The sequence below is a fragment of the Oncorhynchus mykiss genome, chromosome 16 (genome assembly GCF_013265735.2).
Source record: "Oncorhynchus mykiss isolate Arlee chromosome 16, USDA_OmykA_1.1, whole genome shotgun sequence".
NCBI classification, from domain to species: domain Eukaryota; kingdom Metazoa; phylum Chordata; class Actinopteri; order Salmoniformes; family Salmonidae; genus Oncorhynchus; species Oncorhynchus mykiss.
Window position 1 is genome coordinate 71944664 of NC_048580.1, and position 22616 is coordinate 71967279.

The 22616-nt window shown below is 41.9% G+C and overlaps 12 non-coding genes across 12 annotated transcripts; all 12 read left to right on the forward strand.

Annotated features, from left to right (window-relative positions):
* The first annotated feature begins 22 nt into the window (after positions 1-22).
* trnah-gug lies at positions 23-94 on the forward strand. Its single transcript has one exon. It is a non-coding gene; the product is annotated as a tRNA-His (tRNA).
* Positions 95-1040: 946 nt separating this feature from the next.
* trnat-agu lies at positions 1041-1114 on the forward strand. The gene has a single exon. It is a non-coding gene; the product is annotated as a tRNA-Thr (tRNA).
* Positions 1115-1398: 284 nt separating this feature from the next.
* On the forward strand, positions 1399-1470 carry trnah-gug. Its single transcript has one exon. It is a non-coding gene; the product is annotated as a tRNA-His (tRNA).
* Positions 1471-2416: 946 nt separating this feature from the next.
* trnat-agu lies at positions 2417-2490 on the forward strand. Its single transcript has one exon. It is a non-coding gene; the product is annotated as a tRNA-Thr (tRNA).
* Positions 2491-2774: 284 nt separating this feature from the next.
* On the forward strand, positions 2775-2846 carry trnah-gug. Its single transcript has one exon. It is a non-coding gene; the product is annotated as a tRNA-His (tRNA).
* Positions 2847-3792: 946 nt separating this feature from the next.
* trnat-agu lies at positions 3793-3866 on the forward strand. Its single transcript has one exon. It is a non-coding gene; the product is annotated as a tRNA-Thr (tRNA).
* Positions 3867-4150: 284 nt separating this feature from the next.
* trnah-gug lies at positions 4151-4222 on the forward strand. Its single transcript has one exon. It is a non-coding gene; the product is annotated as a tRNA-His (tRNA).
* A 10899-nt stretch (positions 4223-15121) lies between these two features.
* On the forward strand, positions 15122-15195 carry trnat-agu. Its single transcript has one exon. It is a non-coding gene; the product is annotated as a tRNA-Thr (tRNA).
* A 283-nt stretch (positions 15196-15478) lies between these two features.
* trnah-gug lies at positions 15479-15550 on the forward strand. The gene has a single exon. It is a non-coding gene; the product is annotated as a tRNA-His (tRNA).
* A 943-nt stretch (positions 15551-16493) lies between these two features.
* trnat-agu lies at positions 16494-16567 on the forward strand. Its single transcript has one exon. It is a non-coding gene; the product is annotated as a tRNA-Thr (tRNA).
* Positions 16568-17869: 1302 nt separating this feature from the next.
* Positions 17870-17943, forward strand: trnat-agu. Its single transcript has one exon. It is a non-coding gene; the product is annotated as a tRNA-Thr (tRNA).
* A 282-nt stretch (positions 17944-18225) lies between these two features.
* On the forward strand, positions 18226-18297 carry trnah-gug. Its single transcript has one exon. It is a non-coding gene; the product is annotated as a tRNA-His (tRNA).
* Positions 18298-22616: the final 4319 nt, after the last annotated feature.

Consider the following 22616-nt stretch of genomic DNA (forward strand, 5'->3'; position numbering starts at 1 on the left):
ACAAAGCCAGCTCTTGTAGCCGGCCGTGATCGTATAGTGGTTAGTACTCTGCGTTGTGGTCGCAGCAACCCCGGTTCGAATCCGGGTCACGGCACTGCAATGTAATTTTAGAAGGGTTGTTTTTTGAATGAGTTAAGACTTACTACGCAAGCTAAGAAACTCAGCAACTCTGCCGTTTGACAAAGTTCCCCACCATATTGTAGGTTAATTACTTACACGAAATGATTCATCTGCTGTTTCAAACGTTTTTACAATTTTTAAGCTCCAGAGCCAAATGAGAAATGCAGTGTCCTCGAACGACCAACATTATGAAGAAATAGTATATGATTCTGAATGTTCACTCATATCTCGCGACCCACCTATGACATGTTAATAACCGCTTTGGGTCCCAAATCATAGTTTAAGAATTCATGTCAGAGGTTCTTGAGTTTATTCATCTCGAGACCCAAATGAAAAATGTACTGTTCTCGAATGATCATAGTTACGAAGAAATAGTATGTGATTACCATTGATTACTGATATCTCGCTACCCACCTCTCACCAGTGTTGCCAACTTAGCGACTTTGTCGCTATATTTAGTGAGTATTCAGAATAAAGACAAGAATCGACAGAAGAAAGTTCAATTGTAGTTCTAAACATACTTCGGGTGTTTTTTACTCACTTTTTGTCTCTCCCGAGACGTTATTCCTCTCTCCTACAGCGTCAATCACAATTACATCCACTTGGCCAATTATGAAAATGATGTGATGACGTAATTTAGCGACTTCTAGCTACTTTTAGGACCAGCAATAGCTACTTTCCTTCCTGAGGATTTGGCAACACTGCCTCTCACATGCTCAGGCCCACTTTGCGTCCCAAAACGTAGCTTAAGAAACCCTGTTGCTAGACAATTGAAGGTGTCTGTATCGTTTCCGATATTAGTAAAAGACATCTCTTTTGTGATGTGATTTTGCTATACAGAGATGTGGGTTAAATTAATGAGACTGGTTTGATTCAAATAGGTGTGGGTGTTCACATCTGCAACATATATGACTTTTATGGGTGCTGTGGCTTAGTTGGTTAAAGTGCCTGTCTAGTAAACAGGAGATCCTGAGTTCAAATCTCAGCAGTACCTTTTTATTGTTCACATTGGTGGAGAAGGTCAGAGGGGAGGGCACTCAGGTTTTCTCACCAATGGGTTTAGAGAATTAGAGATGACGTGAGGAGGATGCAATTGAGATATTCCAATGTCACGGAAAAAGGGCACTTTTTGAATGAGAAAAAACCTACCGACTGTGTAAAGCTCCACTGTTTCTTCAGTTTATTCATTATCGAGACCAAAATGAAAAGAGTTTAGTCAGCTTGTGCACATCACTTTCACAGCCTATGTAGGCTTTACAAAGCCAGCTCTTGTAGCCGGCCGTGATCGTATAGTGGTTAGTACTCTGCGTTGTGGTCGCAGCAACCCCGGTTCGAATCCGGGTCACGGCACTGCAATGTAATTTTAGAAGGGTTGTTTTTTGAATGAGTTAAGACTTACTACGCAAGCTAAGAAACTCAGCAACTCTGCCGTTTGACAAAGTTCCCCACCATATTGTAGGTTAATTACTTACACGAAATGATTCATCTGCTGTTTCAAACGTTTTTACAATTTTTAAGCTCCAGAGCCAAATGAGAAATGCAGTGTCCTCGAACGACCAACATTATGAAGAAATAGTATATGATTCTGAATGTTCACTCATATCTCGCGACCCACCTATGACATGTTAATAACCGCTTTGGGTCCCAAATCATAGTTTAAGAATTCATGTCAGAGGTTCTTGAGTTTATTCATCTCGAGACCCAAATGAAAAATGTACTGTTCTCGAATGATCATAGTTACGAAGAAATAGTATGTGATTACCATTGATTACTGATATCTCGCTACCCACCTCTCACCAGTGTTGCCAACTTAGCGACTTTGTCGCTATATTTAGTGAGTATTCAGAAAAAAGACAAGAATCGACAGAAGAAAGTTCAATTGTAGTTCTAAACATACTTAGGGTGTTTTTTACTCACTTTTTGTCTCTCCCGAGATGTTATTCCTCTCTCCTACAGCGTCAATCACAATTACATCCACTTGGCCAATTATGAAAATGATGTGATGACGTAATTTAGCGACTTCTAGCTACTTTTAGGACCAGCAATAGCTACTTTCCTTCCTGAGGATTTGGCAACACTGCCTCTCACATGCTCAGGCCCACTTTGCGTCCCAAAACGTAGCTTAAGAAACCCTGTTGCTAGACAATTGAAGGTGTCTGTATCGTTTCCGATATTAGTAAAAGACATCTCTTTTGTGATGTGATTTTGCTATACAGAGATGTGGGTTAAATTAATGAGACTGGTTTGATTCAAATAGGTGTGGGTGTTCACATCTGCAACATATATGACTTTTATGGGTGCTGTGGCTTAGTTGGTTAAAGTGCCTGTCTAGTAAACAGGAGATCCTGAGTTCAAATCTCAGCAGTACCTTTTTATTGTTCACATTGGTGGAGAAGGTCAGAGGGGAGGGCACTCAGGTTTTCTCACCAATGGGTTTAGAGAATTAGAGATGACGTGAGGAGGATGCAATTGAGATATTCCAATGTCACGGAAAAAGGGCACTTTTTGAATGAGAAAAAACCTACCGACTGTGTAAAGCTCCACTGTTTCTTCAGTTTATTCATTATCGAGACCAAAATGAAAAGAGTTTAGTCAGCTTGTGCACATCACTTTCACAGCCTATGTAGGCTTTACAAAGCCAGCTCTTGTAGCCGGCCGTGATCGTATAGTGGTTAGTACTCTGCGTTGTGGTCGCAGCAACCCCGGTTCGAATCCGGGTCACGGCACTGCAATGTAATTTTAGAAGGGTTGTTTTTTGAATGAGTTAAGACTTACTACGCAAGCTAAGAAACTCAGCAACTCTGCCGTTTGACAAAGTTCCCCACCATATTGTAGGTTAATTACTTACACGAAATGATTCATCTGCTGTTTCAAACGTTTTTACAATTTTTAAGCTCCAGAGCCAAATGAGAAATGCAGTGTCCTCGAACGACCAACATTATGAAGAAATAGTATATGATTCTGAATGTTCACTCATATCTCGCGACCCACCTATGACATGTTAATAACCGCTTTGGGTCCCAAATCATAGTTTAAGAATTCATGTCAGAGGTTCTTGAGTTTATTCATCTCGAGACCCAAATGAAAAATGTACTGTTCTCGAATGATCATAGTTACGAAGAAATAGTATGTGATTACCATTGATTACTGATATCTCGCTACCCACCTCTCACCAGTGTTGCCAACTTAGCGACTTTGTCGCTATATTTAGTGAGTATTCAGAAAAAAGACAAGAATCGACAGAAGAAAGTTCAATTGTAGTTCTAAACATACTTAGGGTGTTTTTTACTCACTTTTTGTCTCTCCCGAGATGTTATTCCTCTCTCCTACAGCGTCAATCACAATTACATCCACTTGGCCAATTATGAAAATGATGTGATGACGTAATTTAGCGACTTCTAGCTACTTTTAGGACCAGCAATAGCTACTTTCCTTCCTGAGGATTTGGCAACACTGCCTCTCACATGCTCAGGCCCACTTTGCGTCCCAAAACGTAGCTTAAGAAACCCTGTTGCTAGACAATTGAAGGTGTCTGTATCGTTTCCGATATTAGTAAAAGACATCTCTTTTGTGATGTGATTTTGCTATACAGAGATGTGGGTTAAATTAATGAGACTGGTTTGATTCAAATAGGTGTGGGTGTTCACATCTGCAACATATATGACTTTTATGGGTGCTGTGGCTTAGTTGGTTAAAGTGCCTGTCTAGTAAACAGGAGATCCTGAGTTCAAATCTCAGCAGTACCTTTTTATTGTTCACATTGGTGGAGAAGGTCAGAGGGGAGAGCACTCAGGTTTTCTCACCAATGGGTTTAGAGAATTAGAGATGACGTGAGGAGGATGCAATTGAGATATTCCAATGTCACGGAAAAAGGGCACTTTTTGAATGAGAAAAAACCTACCGACTGTGTAAAGCTCCACTGTTTCTTCAGTTTATTCATTATCGAGACCAAAATGAAAAGAGTTTAGTCAGCTTGTGCACATCACTTTCACAGCCTATGTAGGCTTTACAAAGCCAGCTCTTGTAGCCGGCCGTGATCGTATAGTGGTTAGTACTCTGCGTTGTGGTCGCAGCAACCCCGGTTCGAATCCGGGTCACGGCACTGCAATGTAATTTTAGAAGGGTTGTTTTTTGAATGAGTTAAGACTTACTACGCAAGCTAAGAAACTCAGCAACTCTGCCGTTTGACAAAGTTCCCCACCATATTGTAGGTTAATTACTTACACGAAATGATTCATCTGCTGTTTCAAACGTTTTTACAATTTTTAAGCTCCAGAGCCAAATGAGAAATGCAGTGTCCTCGAACGACCAACATTATGAAGAAATAGTATATGATTCTGAATGTTCACTCATATCTCGCGACCCACCTATGACATGTTAATAACCGCTTTGGGTCCCAAATCATAGTTTAAGAATTCATGTCAGAGGTTCTTGAGTTTATTCATCTCGAGACCCAAATGAAAAATGTACTGTTCTCGAATGATCATAGTTACGAAGAAATAGTATGTGATTACCATTGATTACTGATATCTCGCTACCCACCTCTCACCAGTGTTGCCAACTTAGCGACTTTGTCGCTATATTTAGTGAGTATTCAGAAAAAAGACAAGAATCGACAGAAGAAAGTTCAATTGTAGTTCTAAACATACTTAGGGTGTTTTTTACTCACTTTTTGTCTCTCCCGAGACGTTATTCCTCTCTCCTACAGCGTCAATCACAATTACATCCACTTGGCCAATTATGAAAATGATGTGATGACGTCATTTAGCGACTTCTAGCTACTTTTAGGACCAGCAATAGCTACTTTCCTTCCTGAGGATTTGGCAACACTGCCTCTCACATGCTCAGGCCCACTTTGCGTCCCAAAACGTAGCTTAAGAAACCCTGTTGCTAGACAATTGAAGGTGTCTGTATCGTTTCCAATATTACTAAAAGACATCTCTTTTGTGATGTGATTTTGCTAGACAGAGATGTGGGTTAAATTAATGAGACTGGTTTGATTCAAATAGGTGTGGGTGTTCACATCTGCAACATATATCACTTTTATAGGTGCTGTGGCTTAGTTGGTTAAAGTTCCTGTCTAGTAAACAGGAGATCCTGAGTTCAAATCTCAGCAGTACCTTTTTATTGTTCACATTGGTGGAGAAGGTCAGAGGGGAGGGCACTCAGGTTTTCTCACCAATGGGTTTAGAGAATTAGAGATGACGTGAGGAGGATGCAATTGAGATATTCCAATGTCACGGAAAAAGGGCACTTTTTGAATGAGAAAAAACCTACCGACTGTGTAAAGCTCCACTGTTTCTTCAGTTTATTCATTATCGAGACCAAAATGAAAAGAGTTTAGTCACCTTGTGCACATCACTTTCACAGCCTATGTAGGCTTTACAAAGCCAGCTCTTGTAGCCGGCCGTGATCGTATAGTGGTTAGTACTCTGCGTTGTGATCGCAGCAACCCGGGTTCGAATCCGGGTCACGGCACTGCAATGTAATTTTAGAAGGGTTGTTTTTTGAATGAGTTAAGACTTACTATGCAAGCTAAGAAACTCAGCAACTCTGCCGTTTGACAAAGTTCCCCACCATATTGTAGGTTAATTACTTACACGAAATGATTCATCTGCTGTTTCAAACGTTTTTACAATTTTTAAGCTCCAGAGCCAAATGAGAAATGCAGTGTCCTCGAACGACCAACATTATGAAGAAATAGTATATGATTCTGAATGTTCACTCATATCTCGCGACCCACCTATGACATGTTAATAACCGCTTTGGGTCCCAAATCATAGTTTAAGAATTCATGTCAGAGGTTCTTGAGTTTATTCATCTCGAGACCCAAATGAAAAATGTACTGTTCTCGAATGATCATAGTTACGAAGAAATAGTATGTGATTATGTTATATAAATATTCATACACATAGCTCATATAAACAAAGACATTCCGTCGTAAGAACACATACACCCAGCCAGAAGACTGACCCCCTCTTCCTTATATAAACACACATCTCATCTCCCTCTAACTGGCCGGTCCCAAGAGCAAAGAACTTTTGCTGTGCACCAATGGGGCCCGCTCTGGCTAGAGCAAGGCCCGCCTCCAACCCTCCGACCAGTCAAGAAGACCGAAACGACAAGACTCCACCTACTTTATTCTATGTATAAAAATGTGTGTAACCATTGTATAGGTCTCTTTTTCACCTGGCTCCTTGCCGAGTCATGTGAACTAGGTCCGTGCACGTAAAACTGCGGGACAAGATATCTCTGACTCATTAAAACTGTCTTTTGTTACAACTGAAATCCACTCTGTCCAGCGTCCGTGATTTGGTCTCAACTCTCCAGTATTTGAACACTAACAGAATTGGTAGCAGAGGATGGTTGTTCTTGAATTCGATCTATTATAAGTTAGTGTGAGAGGACGAGACTGATCACGGCTAAAAATCAGACGGAAGAGTGACTTCCCCAGCCATTCATCTTGCCTCAGGAAATCTGATCGGAGCGCTCTATATAAAGGTGAGCAGAGCCCGTTATATCGAAATCTGCATATTGTATTATAGTCTAAACCAAATTTTGATCAGAAAGTACTGGGCGTGAGTATGAATCGGTGCCCAAATTTTTTACATAAGAACCTAAGACATTGATTAAAGATATCTTGCTTTGTAAAAAAAAAAAAAAAAAAATATATATATATTCTTATTAATGGGCCTATACTCAGTTATTTTAATAGGAATGTGTGAATTGTGATTGACCAATGTGTTAAATTCCTCCAGGGACCCTATTTGTTCTGAAATCTGCATAGAAAACTGTCCTAATTATATATGTATTGGGTTGTGTATAGAGGTGACGTTAAATAGTGGCTGTGTTTTAACACGTAATGGACACAATTATGGATGTTGGAAATTCAATGAGAATTTCATACGAATGAATGAATTATAGATGAACCGAATCTGCAAGTTAGGTCTTGTGGAGGTGTGGTTATAGATGAACCGAATCTGCAAGTAAGGTCTTGTGGAGGTGTGGTTATAGATGAACCGAATCTGCAAGTAAGGTCTTGTGGAGGTGTGGTTATAGATGAACCGAATCTGCAAGTAAGGTCTTGTGGAGGTGTGGTTATAGATGAACCGAATCTGCAAGTAAGGTCTTGTGGAGGTGTGGTTATAGTTGAATGATAGATGAACCGGATCTGCAAGTAAAATCTCCTGTTGATACATATAACATCGAATAGGTCTTGTGGAGGTGTGGTTGGATTGAATGAATCTGCATGAAAAATGCCCTATTAAAAAAGCTGTGTATTATTTAATAGGTTTTGTAAGAGGTGTAGTCGAGTAGATACAGGATATGTAAGTTTGGCCTTCCACTAGACAGAGATCGGGAATGATGTGGCTATTGCACATCAAACAATAAACATAAGATGAACCAGAGTTGACATTCCATGATTTGGGGATGGGGGAAATTAAATTGAAAGAAACGTTTGTCGCGGAGTAGGTTGGGATACGTAACTGGGCTATTAGGCACACGTGCTGAAAGACAAAGCCACCTTAGTATCGAATGGCCGTGCAACTTTGACAGCAGCCGGGCTGGAATACTGATTTTCGTTTTTTTTTCATTCCTGTTGATATTGCCTAAAGTTTAAAATTATTCTGACAATTGCTATAGAATCGCTGGAATTTACTGATATAAGTTCATAAAGGAACTTACTGAATTGTTTCTAGAAAGTATTTAAATAAGCCGCCGAGCTTAGTACAGACTTTGTTTTACAGACGCCAAAAGCTACACACTGATTTTGGGGTTTTTCTATTCTATCCATATTTCCTAAATATATAGAATTATTCTGACAATTGCTATAGAATCGCTCGAATTTACTGATATAAGTTCATAAAGGAATTTACTGAATTGTTTACAGAATGTATTTAAATAATTCACTGAACAACTTTTAGTTGTCTAGAAATTCTATCTATATTTCCTAAAGAGCTAGAATTACTCTGAAAATTGTTATAGAACCGCATATATTCACTGATATATTGTTCCAAAAGGAAATCGCAGAATCATTTATAGAAAATACCTAAACGAATCGCTGAACAAATTCAAATAAAATACCGGTGAAATACACACGTGGCGGGCGTCACATACTGATAACCCCCTTTGTCTCGACCAGGGACAGGCTAAGCATACAACGATAGAAATAAACACCACATAGTAAGAATTGAATATACCTAAATAACGCATTATACACATTATCAGACGAACTAGATAAAATGTCTGCAGCTACCACGCCCAAACTAAAATTCAATGATTATTTAGATCAGAGTATGATTGATAGAGCGGGAGGTAAAAAAAACAGTATGGGAAAGTGGAGAAAGTGTGGAAAGGATTACGGATAAGATGGACACAAGCAGGTTATTTTAGCGGAGGACCACCTACAGGGGGGAAACTCCAAGATATGCAGACAGAATTAGAGGACGCAGTAGAGCATGCAAAAGCGAGTGAGGCGGAGAGAAACAACATACACATGTTCAAAAAAGTAGGTACAAGAGAGAGAGAGAGAGCAGAGGGGGAGCTCAAGATAGGTACATGGGCCATACAGGAGAGTAGGAGGGTGCTGCCCAAAAACACACCAGACATGATGGGCGTGGCTATTGTGGCGTCGGGGGATGTTAAAGCTCCGCCTGAGAACTTGCCCACGGCTCCCCCTGTGGCCGTTTCTCCCTCACTATATCCACAATTGACAATGGAGGCAGTTCAGCCCCAGCCATACTCAAAGGGACAAAATCACCGGAGCCCGTCACACAACCCATTCCTACCCAGGGCACCTCCCACAATACAGGCTCCAGTTCTGAGAATAGACCAAGGGGAAATTACCCTGGGGATAACGGCTGGCCATATGGTATGTGAACAGTTCGAAACTGGGATTCCAGGAGCAGGAGACCTCCCCCAGGAATGGAGGCCGCAATGCTCCTCTGTGAACTCTCTCACCTCTGAAACCAGAGGACACCTACAAACAAGATTAGATTCAAACCACTTCTATCAGACGGATAGGGAGGACTGTCATCAGAACATGGACATCGAAAACGAAGAAGAAATTGACATGGTGCTCACCCCAGCTCCGATGGGAGCTCCAAACGTGACTAAGATGCAGGAGCTGCTGAAATCATCAATAGCTCGAGCTAAGGAACTCAGGGAGCTAATAGCTAACCAAGATAACAACAGAGAGGGAGCCTACCGTGTGGTAGGCATAAGGAGAGGAACAGTAACCAAAGTTACCGAATCAATGGGGTCCGAAACACTCCGTCGGTCCTCCAGAATTGCTGATAGAAGAGAGCGAGAGCAGGAGATGGCAGGACAGTACCCCCTGCGACCGACACCAGGTGATGCACACACTGTGGAGTACCAGCCCTGGAAAATGACTGATTTAACAACACTGATGGGACAGATGCCTAGCCTACATGGAGGAGCTTCAGCGTGGCTACTTCAACTGCAGACACTTACGTCAGGCCTGCAACTCTGCCTAGGAGACATGAAAGCACTTCTAGCAAGAGCCACCGACCACGGAACCATGGAGGCCCTCATGACAGCAGCTGACCTTGGATGGCGGGCCCCAACACTGCCCATAGACCACTTCCGTACCAGATTATGGGAAGTTCTACGGAGAGCATACCCTACAGAAAGAAACCATGCCACCTTATCCTCCTTTACAATCAACCCAGGTGAGCAACCTGCAGCATACCTGGACAGGGCTAAGACCACATGGAGATCGGTCCACGAAGAACCATTCGATCACACTGATACCACACTCAGCATGTGGAAGGAAATGGTGGTCAACGGGTGTCCTGGAGATGTTAAAACCAAACTCAGAGGAACGGTAGGGTTGATTGCACTTCCTCTGACCCAATTCAATACGCATGTGCACCACCATGTGACCCAGCACAACAAGGAAAGAGGGGGTGCTGAGAGCCAGGTGCAGTCCCTCCAGGTACAACTCCTGAAACTCCAATTGAAGGAAGCACAACAAGGAGAAAAACCTAAGAAACAGATGGTGGCGGAAGAAACGAAGGAGCCGGGAACCAAAACAGACATCTCCCAAATCGTGGCACAGACTGTCTCTCAGATGATCCAACAGCAGGCAGCCCCACCACCCCAATACCCTCACCCACAGCAGTATATCCTGCAACAACAACACCCAGTATGGGCTCGACGGGGTCCCTACACTGGACAACACAGAGGGGGAAATTACCAGTGTTTTAACTGCGGAATTACCGGTCATTTTGCCAGAGATTGCATGAAACCACTCTCCCCGCAGCAACAGCAATGGAGAGCAAGAGGAAGTGGGGGAAACCCACCTCTGCAACATCAGCAACCAGGACCCACACCCATGCATCAGCAACAGCCAGCATACAACCACCCAGAATCTAGCCACATGCAACAGGAGCAGCAAGATTACAACCAACCCTCCCACTTCAACACCTGATCACCCAGTAAGAATGATGAGGATGCCACTCCTGCCGATGACCACACTGTCTGAAGCCCAAGAAGTGTACTGGCTAAAATGCCTACCCACAGGGCCTGCCACCCCTCACATCCAGTTTAAGTTCAACCAACTGAAAGCTCAAATCTACACTCTGCACCCATATAAGACTCCCCAAGCTGAGATCCATTGCACACTCAATGCAACAGAAACTGATGACTGCCTCTACACTGCAGACTGGGACGAAGACATGATGCACCTGACCCCACCTATCAGGTGTTGTACCATTGGGTGTGGCCCAGAGGGGGTGGCAGCACCGGTCATCCTACGATCAAGGAACCTCCATGCACCCCTGGCCTGGACGGCTGAAGCATCAACAGCCATAGCATTCCTGAAAACAGATCTATCAGCGGCAGCAGCTCTGACTGCACCTGACTACAAGAACAAGTTCCATTTGGATGTTTCTGAAAGGGAAGGATTCACCTCATCCGTCCTATTCCAGAAACAAGAGGGGGAGAGAAGGGTCTTGATGTACTACTCTTCAAACTTGACCACATTGTGGTAGGACAGTCAACATGCTCCAGATACGTTGCTGCAGTAGCAAAAGCTATTGAAAAAACAGCTCACCTCGTGATGTCACCCTTCAATCAGCCATCATCCCTCAACCAGCATCGGCCAAATTAGCTGAAATCATCGGATTGACGCAGGTCCTCATCAGAGGAAAAGGAAAGACTGAATATCTATACAGACTCAGCCCATGCCCATGAAGCAGGCCACACTGATGGACCCAGAACTTTTATGAGAAACACATGGCCCCACACACGAAGGCAAACTAAAGACCCTCCAAAAAGGCCTCGCACATCTGGTGGCACCCTCACATAAAAAATATGACTGACTTATTTTATGACGATTATTTATTTTGTGACGAATGCAATGGTTGTGACAGACACAACCCAAAGAAACCATATCAAACACCAATGGGCTCATACGTAATACCTAATGCATGTTTTCAGGATATTAGGATAGACTACACCGACATGGGCCCCAAAAATTTATCTAAAGGCAAACTCTATCTCCTAGTCATAGTAGATAGGTTCTCCAAATGGGTAGAGGCAATACTAACAAAAGGGGAGGATGCTAGGTCAGTCTTTTAAGTGGCTACAAACCAAACTAATACCCAGGTATGGCATCCCAAGACAAATCAAATTTGACAAATGGCTCACATTTAACAAACACCTGAGACAGGTGGAAGAAAGATTTGGCATAACCCACAGATTTGGATCTGTGTACAGGCCCCAATCCCAAAATCTGGTGGAACGTCAAACCAAAAGCAAAAGCTAAGATAGCTAAAGTATGTGCCTCATGGGATAATGACTGGAAGAATCATGCATGGTCCACCAAGGGAGGGAGGTCATATGCCCGCCCTTGATGTACAACAAATTGTAATGTCTAATTATGTGAAAAAACTGACGGTTCTCTCTGCAGCACTCTCTACCCAGGTTCACAAGGTCCAGGAGGGGGAGCTGCCGGGGGACACGGACACTACTGAAGGTAAAGGTTGGTGACGGGGTGAGGGTTACAGTCCACAAGAGAAAGTGGCTGGAACCCAGGTGGACTGGACCGTACGAAGTGAAGGAGGTTACTTCACACTCAGTCCAGGTCAAAGGTAAATCAGGCACACCTTGACACCGCCTTACACATTGCACCCCAGCCCCAATTCCTTCTAGAACACTGACTGAAGTCAGAGCTGATTTGAGCGGCCCTAAATTCGATTCCAAATGAAGACACTCCTTCCTCAGGTGATGCGGCATCAAACTCCGCCTCCCCTGAGAAGGGAACCTCGCCCAGTTAGAGGGAAATTTCTCCCTCTCTGGGTGAGGCTGGGGATATCTGGTCCCTTATTTGTGATATTCATACTGATATTTGGAGTAACCCTAGGACTTTCACATGGTTAATTGAACAACTATTTCACCCTGCCACATCACATACACCAACCCTACACATGTCCCTAACTCCTTTCCTGATATCACTCCCTCCAATCACTCCCGTCCCAAACGTAGCACTACACTACAGACCCACCATGCAAATCAGACAAGGTTAGGAGCACCACCTTATGTATACCCACGATTGCAACCGCCACCTTTCTGCTATAGTTTTCACGTCTAATAGACGTGAAGAGGGGGATTTGTTATATAAATATTCATACACATAGCTCATATAAACAAAGACATTCCGTCGTAAGAACACATACACCCAGCCAGAAGACTGACCCCCTCTTCCTTATATAAACACACATCTCATCTCCCTCTAACTGGCCGGTCCCAAGAGCAAAGAACTTTTGCTGTGCACCAATGGGGCCCGCTCTGGCTAGAGCAAGGCCCGCCTCCAACCCTCCCGACCAGTCAAGAAGACCGAAACGACAAGACTCCACCTACTTTATTCTATGTATAAAAATGTGTGTAACCATTGTATAGGTCTCTTTTTCACCTGGCTCCTTGCCGAGTCATGTGAACTAGGTCCGTGCACGTTAAAACTGCGGGACAAGATATCTCTGACTCATTAAAACTGTCTTTGTTACAACTGAAATCCACTCTGTCAGCGTCCGTGATTGGTCTCAACTCTCCAGTATTTGAACACTAACAATTACCATTGATTACTGATATCTCGCTACCACCTCTCACCAGTGTTGCCAACTTAGCGAACTTCGTCGCTATATTTAGTGAGTATTCAGAAAAAAGACAAGAATCGACAGAAGAAAGTTCAATTGTAGTTTCTAAACATACTTCGGGTGTTTTTTACTCACTTTTTGTCTCTCCCGAGACGTTATTCCTCTCTCCTACAGCGTCAATCACAATTACATCCACTTGGCCAATTATGAAAATGATGTGATGACGTAATTTAGCGACTTCTAGCTACTTTTAGGACCAGCAATAGCTACTTTCCTTCCTGAGGATTTGGCAACACTGCCTCTCACATGCTCAGGCCCACTTTGCGTCCCAAAACGTAGCTTAAGAAACCTGTGCTAGACAATTGAAGGTGTCTGTATCGTTTCCGATATTAGTAAAAGACATCTCTTTTGTGATGTGATTTTGCTATACAGAGATGTGGGTTAAATTAATGAGACTGGTTTGATTCAAATAGGTGTGGGTGTTCACATCTGCAACATATATGACTTTTATGGGTGCTGTGGCTTAGGTGGTTAAAGTGCCTGTCTAGTAAACAGGAGATCCTGAGTTCAAATCTCAGCAGTACCTTTTTATTGTTCACATTGGTGGAGAAGGTCAGAGGGGAGGGCACTCAGGTTTTCTCACCAATGGGTTTAGAGAATTAGAGATGACGTGAGGAGGATGCAATTGAGATATTCCAATGTCACGGAAAAAGGGCACTTTTTGAATGAGAAAAAACCTACCGACTGTGTAAAGCTCACTGTTTCTTCAGTTTATTCATTATCGAGACCAAAATGAAAAGAGTTTAGTCAGCTTGTGCACATCACTTTCACAGCCTATGTAGGCTTTACAAAGCCAGCTCTTGTAGCCGGCCGTGATCGTATAGTGGTAGTACTCTGCGTTGTGGTCGCAGCAACCCCGGTTCGAATCGGGTCACGGCACTGCAATGTAATTTTAGAAGGGTTGTTTTTTGAATGAGTTAAGACTTACTACGCAAGCTAAGAAACTCAGCAACTCTGCCGTTTGACAAAGTTCCCCACCATATTGTAGGTTAATTACTTACACGAAATGATTCATCTGCTGTTTCAAACGTTTTTACAATTTTTAAGCTCCAGAGCCAAATGAGAAATGCAGTGTCCTCGAACGACCAACATTATGAAGAAATAGTATATGATTCTGAATGTTCACTCATATCTCGCGACCCACCTATGACATGTTAATAACCGCTTTGGGTCCCAAATCATAGTTTAAGAATTCATGTCAGAGGTTCTTGAGTTTATTCATGTCGAGACCCAAATGAAAAATGTACTGTTCTCGAATGATCATAGTTACGAAGAAATAGTATGTGATTACCATTGATTACTGATATCTCGCTACCCACCTCTCACCAGTGTTGCCAACTTAGCGACTTTGTCGCTATATTTAGTGAGTATTCAGAATAAAGACAAGAATCGACAGAAGAAAGTTCAATTGTAGTTCTAAACATACTTCGGGTGTTTTTTACTCACTTTTTGTCTCTCCCGAGACGTTATTCCTCTCTCCTACAGCGTCAATCACAATTACATCCACTTGGCCAATTATGAAAATGATGTGATGACGTAATTTAGCGACTTCTAGCTACTTTTAGGACCAGCAATAGCTACTTTCCTTCCTGAGGATTTGGCAACACTGCCTCTCACATGCTCAGGCCCACTTTGCGTCCAAAACGTAGCTTAAGAAACCCTGTTGCTAGACAATTGAAGGTGTCTGTATCGTTTCCGATATTAGTAAAAGACATCTCTTTTGTGATGTGATTTTGCTATACAGAGATGTGGGTTAAATTAATGAGACTGGTTTGATTCAAATAGGTGTGGGTGTTCACATCTGCAACATATATGACTTTATGGGTGCTGTGGCTTAGTTGGTTAAAGTGCCTGTCTAGTAAACAGGAGATCCTGAGTTCAAATCTCAGCAGTACCTTTTTATTGTTCACATTGGTGGAGAAGGTCAGAGGGGAGGGCACTCAGGTTTTCTCACCAATGGGTTTAGAGAATTAGAGATGACGGAGGAGGATGCAATGAGAGATATTCCAAGTCACGGAAAAAGGGCACTTTTTGAATGAGAAAAAAACTACCGACTGTGTAAAGCTCCACTGTTTCTTCAGTTTATTCATTATCGAGACCAAAATGAAAAGAGTTTAGTCAGCTTGTGCACATCACTTTCACAGCCTATGTAGGCTTTACAAAGCCAGCTCTTGTAGCCGGCCGTGATCGTATAGTGGTTAGTACTCTGCGTTGTGGTCGCAGCAACCCCGGTTCGAATCCGGGTCACGGCACTGCAATGTAATTTTAGAAGGGTTTTTTTTGAATGAGTTAAGACTTACTACGCAAGCTAAGAAACTCAGCAACTCTGCCGTTTGACAAAGTTCCCCACCATATTGTAGGTTAATTACTTACACGAAATGATTCATCTGCTGTTTCAGACGTTTTACCATTTTTAAGCTCCAGAGCCAAATGAGAAATGCAGTGTCCTCGAACGACCAACATTATGAAGAAATAGTATATGATCTGAATGTTCACTCATATCTCGCGACCCACCTATGACATGTTAATAACCGCTTTGGGTCCCAAATCATAGTTTAAGAATTCATGTCAGAGGTTCTTGAGTTTATTCATCTCGAGACCCAAATGAAAAATGTACTGTTCTCGAATGATCATAGTTACGAAGAAATAGTATGTGATTACCATTGATTACTGATATCTCGCTACCCACCTCTCACCAGTGTTGCCAACTTAGCGACTTGTCGCTATATTTAGTGAGTATTCAGAAAAAAAGACAAGAATCGACAGAAGAAAGTTCAATTGTAGTTCTAAACATACTTAGGGTGTTTTTTACTCACTTTTTGTCTCTCCCGAGATGTTATTCCTCTCTCCTACAGCGTCAATCACAATTACATCCACTTGGCCAATTATGAAAATGATGTGATGACGTAATTTAGCGACTTCTAGCTACTTTTAGGACCAGCAATAGCTACTTTCCTTCCTGAGGATTTGGCAACACTGCCTCTCACATGCTCAGGCCCACTTTGCGTCCCAAAACGTAGCTTAAGAAACCCTGTTGCTAGACAATTGAAGGTGTCTGTATCGTTTCGATATTAGTAAAAGACATCTCTTTTTGTGATGTGATTTTGCTATACAGAGATGTGGGTTAAATTAATGAGACTGGTTTGATTCAAATAGGTGTGGGTGTTCACATCTGCAACATATATGACTTTTATGGGTGCTGTGGCTTAGTTGGTTAAAGTGCCTGTCTAGTAAACAGGAGATCCTGAGTTCAAATCTCAGCAGTACCTTTTATTGTTCACATTGGTGGAGAAGGTCAGAGGGGAGGGCACTCAGGTTTCTCACCAATGGGTTTAGAGAATTAGAGATGACGTGAGGAGGATGCAATTGAGATATTCCAATGTCACGGAAAAAGGGCACTTTTTGAATGAGAAAAAACCTACCGACTGTGTAAAGCTCCACTGTTTCTTCAGTTTATTCATTATCGAGACCAAAATGAAAAGAGTTTAGTCAGCTTGTGCACATCACTTTCACAGCCTATGTAGGCTTTACAAAGCCAGCTCTTGTAGCCGGCCGTGATCGTTATAGTGGTTAGTACTCTGCGTTGTGGTCGCAGCAACCCCGGTTCGAATCCGGGTCACGGCACTGCAATGTAATTTTAGAAGGGTTGTTTTTTGAATGAGTTAAGACTTACTACGCAAGCTAAGAAACTCAGCAACTCTGCCGTTTGACAAAGTTCCCCACCATATTGTAGGTTAATTACTTACACGAAATGATTCATCTGCTGTTTCAAACGTTTTTACAATTTTTAAGCTCCAGAGCCAAATGAGAAATGCAGTGTCCTCGAACGACCACATTATGAAGAAATAGTATATGATTCTGAATGTTCACTCATATCTCGCGACACCCACCTATGACATGTTAATAACCGCTTTGGGTCCCAAATCATAGTTTAAGAATTCATGTCAGAGGTTCTTGAGTTTATTCATCTCGAGACCCAAATGAAAAATGTACTGTTCTCGAATGATCATAGTTACGAAGAAATAGTATGTGATTACCATTGATTACTGATATCTCGCTACCCACCTCTCACCAGTGTTGCCAACTTAGCGACTTTGTCGCTATATTTAGTGAGTATTCAGAAAAAAGACAAGAATCGACAGAAGAAAGTTCAATTGTAGTTCTAAACATACTTAGGGTGTTTTTTACTCACTTTTTGTCTCTCCCGAGATGTTATTCCTCTCTCCTACAGCGTCAATCACAATTACATCCACTTGGCCAATTATGAAAATGATGTGATGACGTAATTTAGCGACTTCTAGCTACTTTTAGGACCAGCAATAGCTACTTTCCTTCCTGAGGATTTGGCAACACTGCCTCTCACATGCTCAGGCCCACTTTGCGTCCCAAAACGTAGCTTAAGAAACCCTGTTGCTAGACAATTGAAGGTGTCTGTATCGTTTCCGATATTAGTAAAAGACATCTCTTTGTGATGTGATTTTGCTATACAGAGATGTGGGTTAAATTAATGAGACTGGTTTGATTCAAAATAGGTGTGGGTGTTCACATCTGCAACATATATGACTTTTATGGGTGCTGTGGCTTAGTTGGTTAAAGTGCCTGTCTAGTAAACAGGAGATCCTGAGTTCAAATCTCAGCAGTACCTTTTTATTGTTCACATTGGTGGAGAAGGTCAGAGGGGAGGGCACTCAGGTTTTCTCACCAATGGGTTTAGAGAATTAGAGATGACGTGAGGAGGATGCAATTGAGATATTCCAATGTCACGGAAAAAGGGCACTTTTTGAATGAGAAAAAACCTACCGACTGTGTAAAGCTCCACTGTTTCTTCAGTTTATTCATTATCGAGACAAAATGAAAAGAGTTTAGTCAGCTTGTGCAAATCACTTTCAAGCCTATGTAGGCTTTACAAAGCCAGCTCTTGTAGCCGGCCGTGATCGTATAGTGGTTAGTACTCTGCGTTGTGGTCGCAGCAACCCCGGTTCGAATCCGGGTCACGGCACGCAATGTAATTTAGAAGGGTTGTTTTTTGAATGAGTTAAGACTTACTACGCAAGCTAAGAAACTCAGCAAACTCTGCCGTTTGACAAAGTTCCCCACCATATTGTAGGTTAATTACTTACACGAAATGATTCATCTGCTGTTTCAAACGTTTTTACAATTTTTAAGCTCCAGAGCCAAATGAGAAATGCAGTGTCCTCGAACGACCACATTATGAAGAAATAGTATATGATTCTGAATGTTCACTCATATCTCGCGACCCACTATGACATGTTAATAACCGCTTTGGGTCCCAAATCATAGTTTAAGAATTCATGTCAGAGGTTCTTGAGTTTATTCATCTCGAGACCAAATGAAAAATGTACTGTTCTCGAATGATCATAGTTACGAAGAAATAGTATGTGATTACCATTGATTACTGATATCTCGCTACCCACCTCTCACCAGTGTTGCCAACTTAGCGACTTTGTCGCTATATTTAGTGAGTATTCAGAAAAAAAGACAAGAATCGACAGAAGAAAGTTCAATTGTAGTTCTAAACATACTTAGGGTGTTTTTACTCACTTTTTGTCTCTCCCGAGACGTTATTCCTCTCTCCTACAGCGTCAATCACAATTACATCCACTTGGCCAATTATGAAAATGATGTGATGACGTCATTTAGCGACTTCTAGCTACTTTAGGACCAGCAATAGCTACTTTCCTCCTGAGGATTTGGCAACACTGCCTCTCACATGCTCAGGCCCACTTTGCGTCCCAAAACGTAGCTTAAGAAACCCTGTGCTAGACAATTGAAGGTGTCTGTATCGTTTCCAATATTACTAAAAGACATCTCTTTTGTGATGTGATTTTGCTAGACAGAGATGTGGGTTAAATTAATGAGACTGGTTTGATTCAAATAGGTGTGGGTGTTCACATCTGCAACATATATCACTTTTATAGGTGCTGTGGCTTAGTTGGTTAAAGTTCCTGTCTAGTAACAGGAGATCCTGAGTTCAAATCTCAGCAGTACCTTTTTATTGTTCACATTGGTGGAGAAGGTCAGAGGGGAGGGCACTCAGGTTTTCTCACCAATGGGTTTAGAGAATTAGAGATGACGTGAGGAGGATGCAATGAGATATTCCATGTCACGGAAAAAAGGGCACTTTTGAATGAAAAAAACCTACCGACTGTGTAAAGCTCCACTGTTTCTTCAGTTTATTCATTATCGAGACAAAATGAAAAGAGTTTAGTCAGCTTGTGCACATCACTTTCACAGCCTATGTAGGCTTTACAAAGCCAGCTCTTGTAGCCGGCCGTGATCGTATAGTGGTTAGTACTCTGCGTTGTGGTCGCAGCAACCCGGTTCGAATCCGGGTCAGGGCACTGCAATGTAATTTTAGAAGGTTGTTTTTTGAATGAGTAAAAGGACTACGCAAGCTAAGAAACTCAGCAACTCTGCCGTTTGAACAAAGTTCCCCACCATATTGTAGGTTAATTACTTACACGAAATGATTCATCTGCTGTTTCAAACGTTTTTACAATTTTAAGCCCAGAGCCAAATGAGAAATGCAGTGTCCTCGAACGACCAACATTATGAAGAAATAGTATATGATTCTGAATGTTCACTCATATCTCGCGACCCAACTATGACATGTTAATAACCGCTTTGGGTCCCAAATCATAGTTTAAGAATTCATGTCAGAGGTTCTTGAGTTTATTCATCTCGAGACCCAAATGAAAAATGTACTGTTCTCGAATGATCATAGTACGAAGAAATAGTATGTGATTACCATTGATTACTGATATCTCGCTACCCACCTCTCACCAGTGTTGCCAACTTAGCGACTTTGTCGCTATATTTAGTGAGTATTCAGAATAAAGACAAGAATCGACAGAAGAAAGTTCAATTGTAGTTCTAAACATACTTCGGGTGTTTTTTACTCACTTTTGTCTCTCCCGAGACGTTATTCCTCTCTCCTACAGCGTCAATCACAATTACATCCACTTGGCCAATTATGAAAATGATGTGATGACGTAATTTAGCGACTTCTAGCTACTTTTAGGACCAGCAATAGCTACTTTCCTTCCTGAGATTTGGCAACACTGCCTCTCACATGCTCAGGCCCACTTTGCGTCCCAAAACCGTAGCTTAAGAAAACCCGTTGCTAGACAATTGAAGGTGTCTGTATCGTTTCCGATATTAGTAAAAGACATCTCTTTTGTGATGTGATTTTGCTATACAGAGATGTGGGTTAAATTAATGAGACTGGTTTGATTCAAATAGGTGTGGGTGTTCACATCTGCAACATATATGACTTTTATGGGTGCTGTGGCTTAGTTGGTAAAGTGCCTGTCTAGTAAACAGGAGATCTGAGTTCAAATCTCAGCAGTACCTTTTTATTGTTCACATTGGTGGAGAAGGTCAGAGGGGAGGGCACTCAGGTTTTCTCACCAATGGGTTTAGAGAATTAGAGATGACGTGAGGAGGATGCAATTGAGATATTCCAATGTCACGGAAAAAGGGCACTTTTTGAATGAGAAAAAACCTACCGACTGTGTAAAGCTCCACTGTTTCTTCAGTTTATTTCATTATCGAGACCAAAATGAAAGAGTTTAGTCAGCTTGTGCACATCACTTTCACAGCCTATGTAGGCTTTACAAAAGCCAGCTCTTGTAGCAGGCCGTGATCGTATAGTGGTTAGTACTCTGCGTTTGTGGTCGCAGCAACCCGGTTCGAATCCGGGTCACGGCACTGCAATGTAATTTTAGAAGGGTTGTTTTTGAATGAGTTAAGACTTACTACGCAAGCTAAGAAACTCAGCAACTCTGCCGTTTGACAAAGTCCCCACCATATTGTAGGTTAATACTTACACGAAATGATTCATCTGCTGTTTTCAAAACGTTTTTACAATTTTTAAGCTCCAGAGCCAAATGAGAAATGCAGTGTCCTCGAACGACCAACATTATGAAGAAATCGTATATGATTCTGAATGTTCACTCATATCTCGCGACCCACCTATGACATGTTAATAACCGCTTTGGGTCCCAAATCATAGTTTAAGAATTCATGTCAGAGGTTCTTGAGTTTATTCATCTCGAGACCCAAATGAAAATGTACTGTTCTCGAATGATCATAGTTACGAAGAAATAGTATGTGATTACCATGATTACTGATATCTCGCTACCACCATCTCACCAGTGTTGCCAACTTAGCGACTTTGTCGCTATATTTAGTGAGTATTCAGAAAAAGACAAGAATCGACAGAAGAAAGTTCAATTGTAGTTCTAAACATACTTAGGGTGTTTTTTACTTCACTTTTTTGTCTCTCCCGAGACGTTATTCCTCTCTCTACAGCGTCAATCACAATTACATCCACTTGGCCAATTATGAAATTATGTGATGACGTCATTTAGCGACTTCTAGCTACTTTTAGGACCAGCAATAGCTACTTCCTTCCTGAGGATTTGTCAACACTGCCTCTCCACATGCTCAGGCCACTTTTGCGTCCCAAAACGTAGCTTAAGAAACATGTGCTAGACAATGAAGGTGTCTGTATCGTTTCGATATTAGTAAAAGACATCTCTTTTGTGATGTGATTTGCTATACAGAGATGTGGGTTAAATTAATGAGACTGGTTTGATTCAAATAGGTGTGGGTGTTCACATCTGCAACATATATGACTTTATGGGTGCTGTGGCTTAGTTGGTTAAAGTGCTGTTAGTAAAACAGGAGATCCTGAGTTCAAATCTCAGCAGTACCTTTTTATTGTTCACATTGGTGGAGAAGGTCAGAGGGGAGGGCACTCAGGTTTTCTCACCAATGGGTTTAGAGAATTAGAGATGACGTGAGGAGGATGCAATTGAGATATTCCAATGTCACGGAAAAAGGGCACTTTTTGAATGAGAAAAAACCTAACGACTGTGTAAAGCTCCACTGTTTCTTCAGTTTATTCATTATCGAGACCAAAATGAAAAGAGTTTAGTCAGCTTGTGCACATCACTTTCACAGCCTATGTAGGCTTTACAAAGCCAGCTCTTGTAGCCGGCCGTGATCGTATAGTGGTTAGTACTCTGCGTTGTGGTCGCAGCAACCCCGGTTCGAATCCGGGTCACGTGCACTGCAATGTAATTTAGAACGGGTGGTTTTTGAATGAGTTAAGACTTACTACGCAAGCTAAGAAACTCAGCAACTCTGCCGTTGACAAAGTTCCCCACCATATTGTAGGTTAATTACTTACACGAAATGATTCATCTGCTGTTTCAAAGTTTTTACAATTTTTAAGCTCCAGAGCCAAATGAGAAAATGCAGTGTCCTCGAAGACCAACATTATGAAGAAAA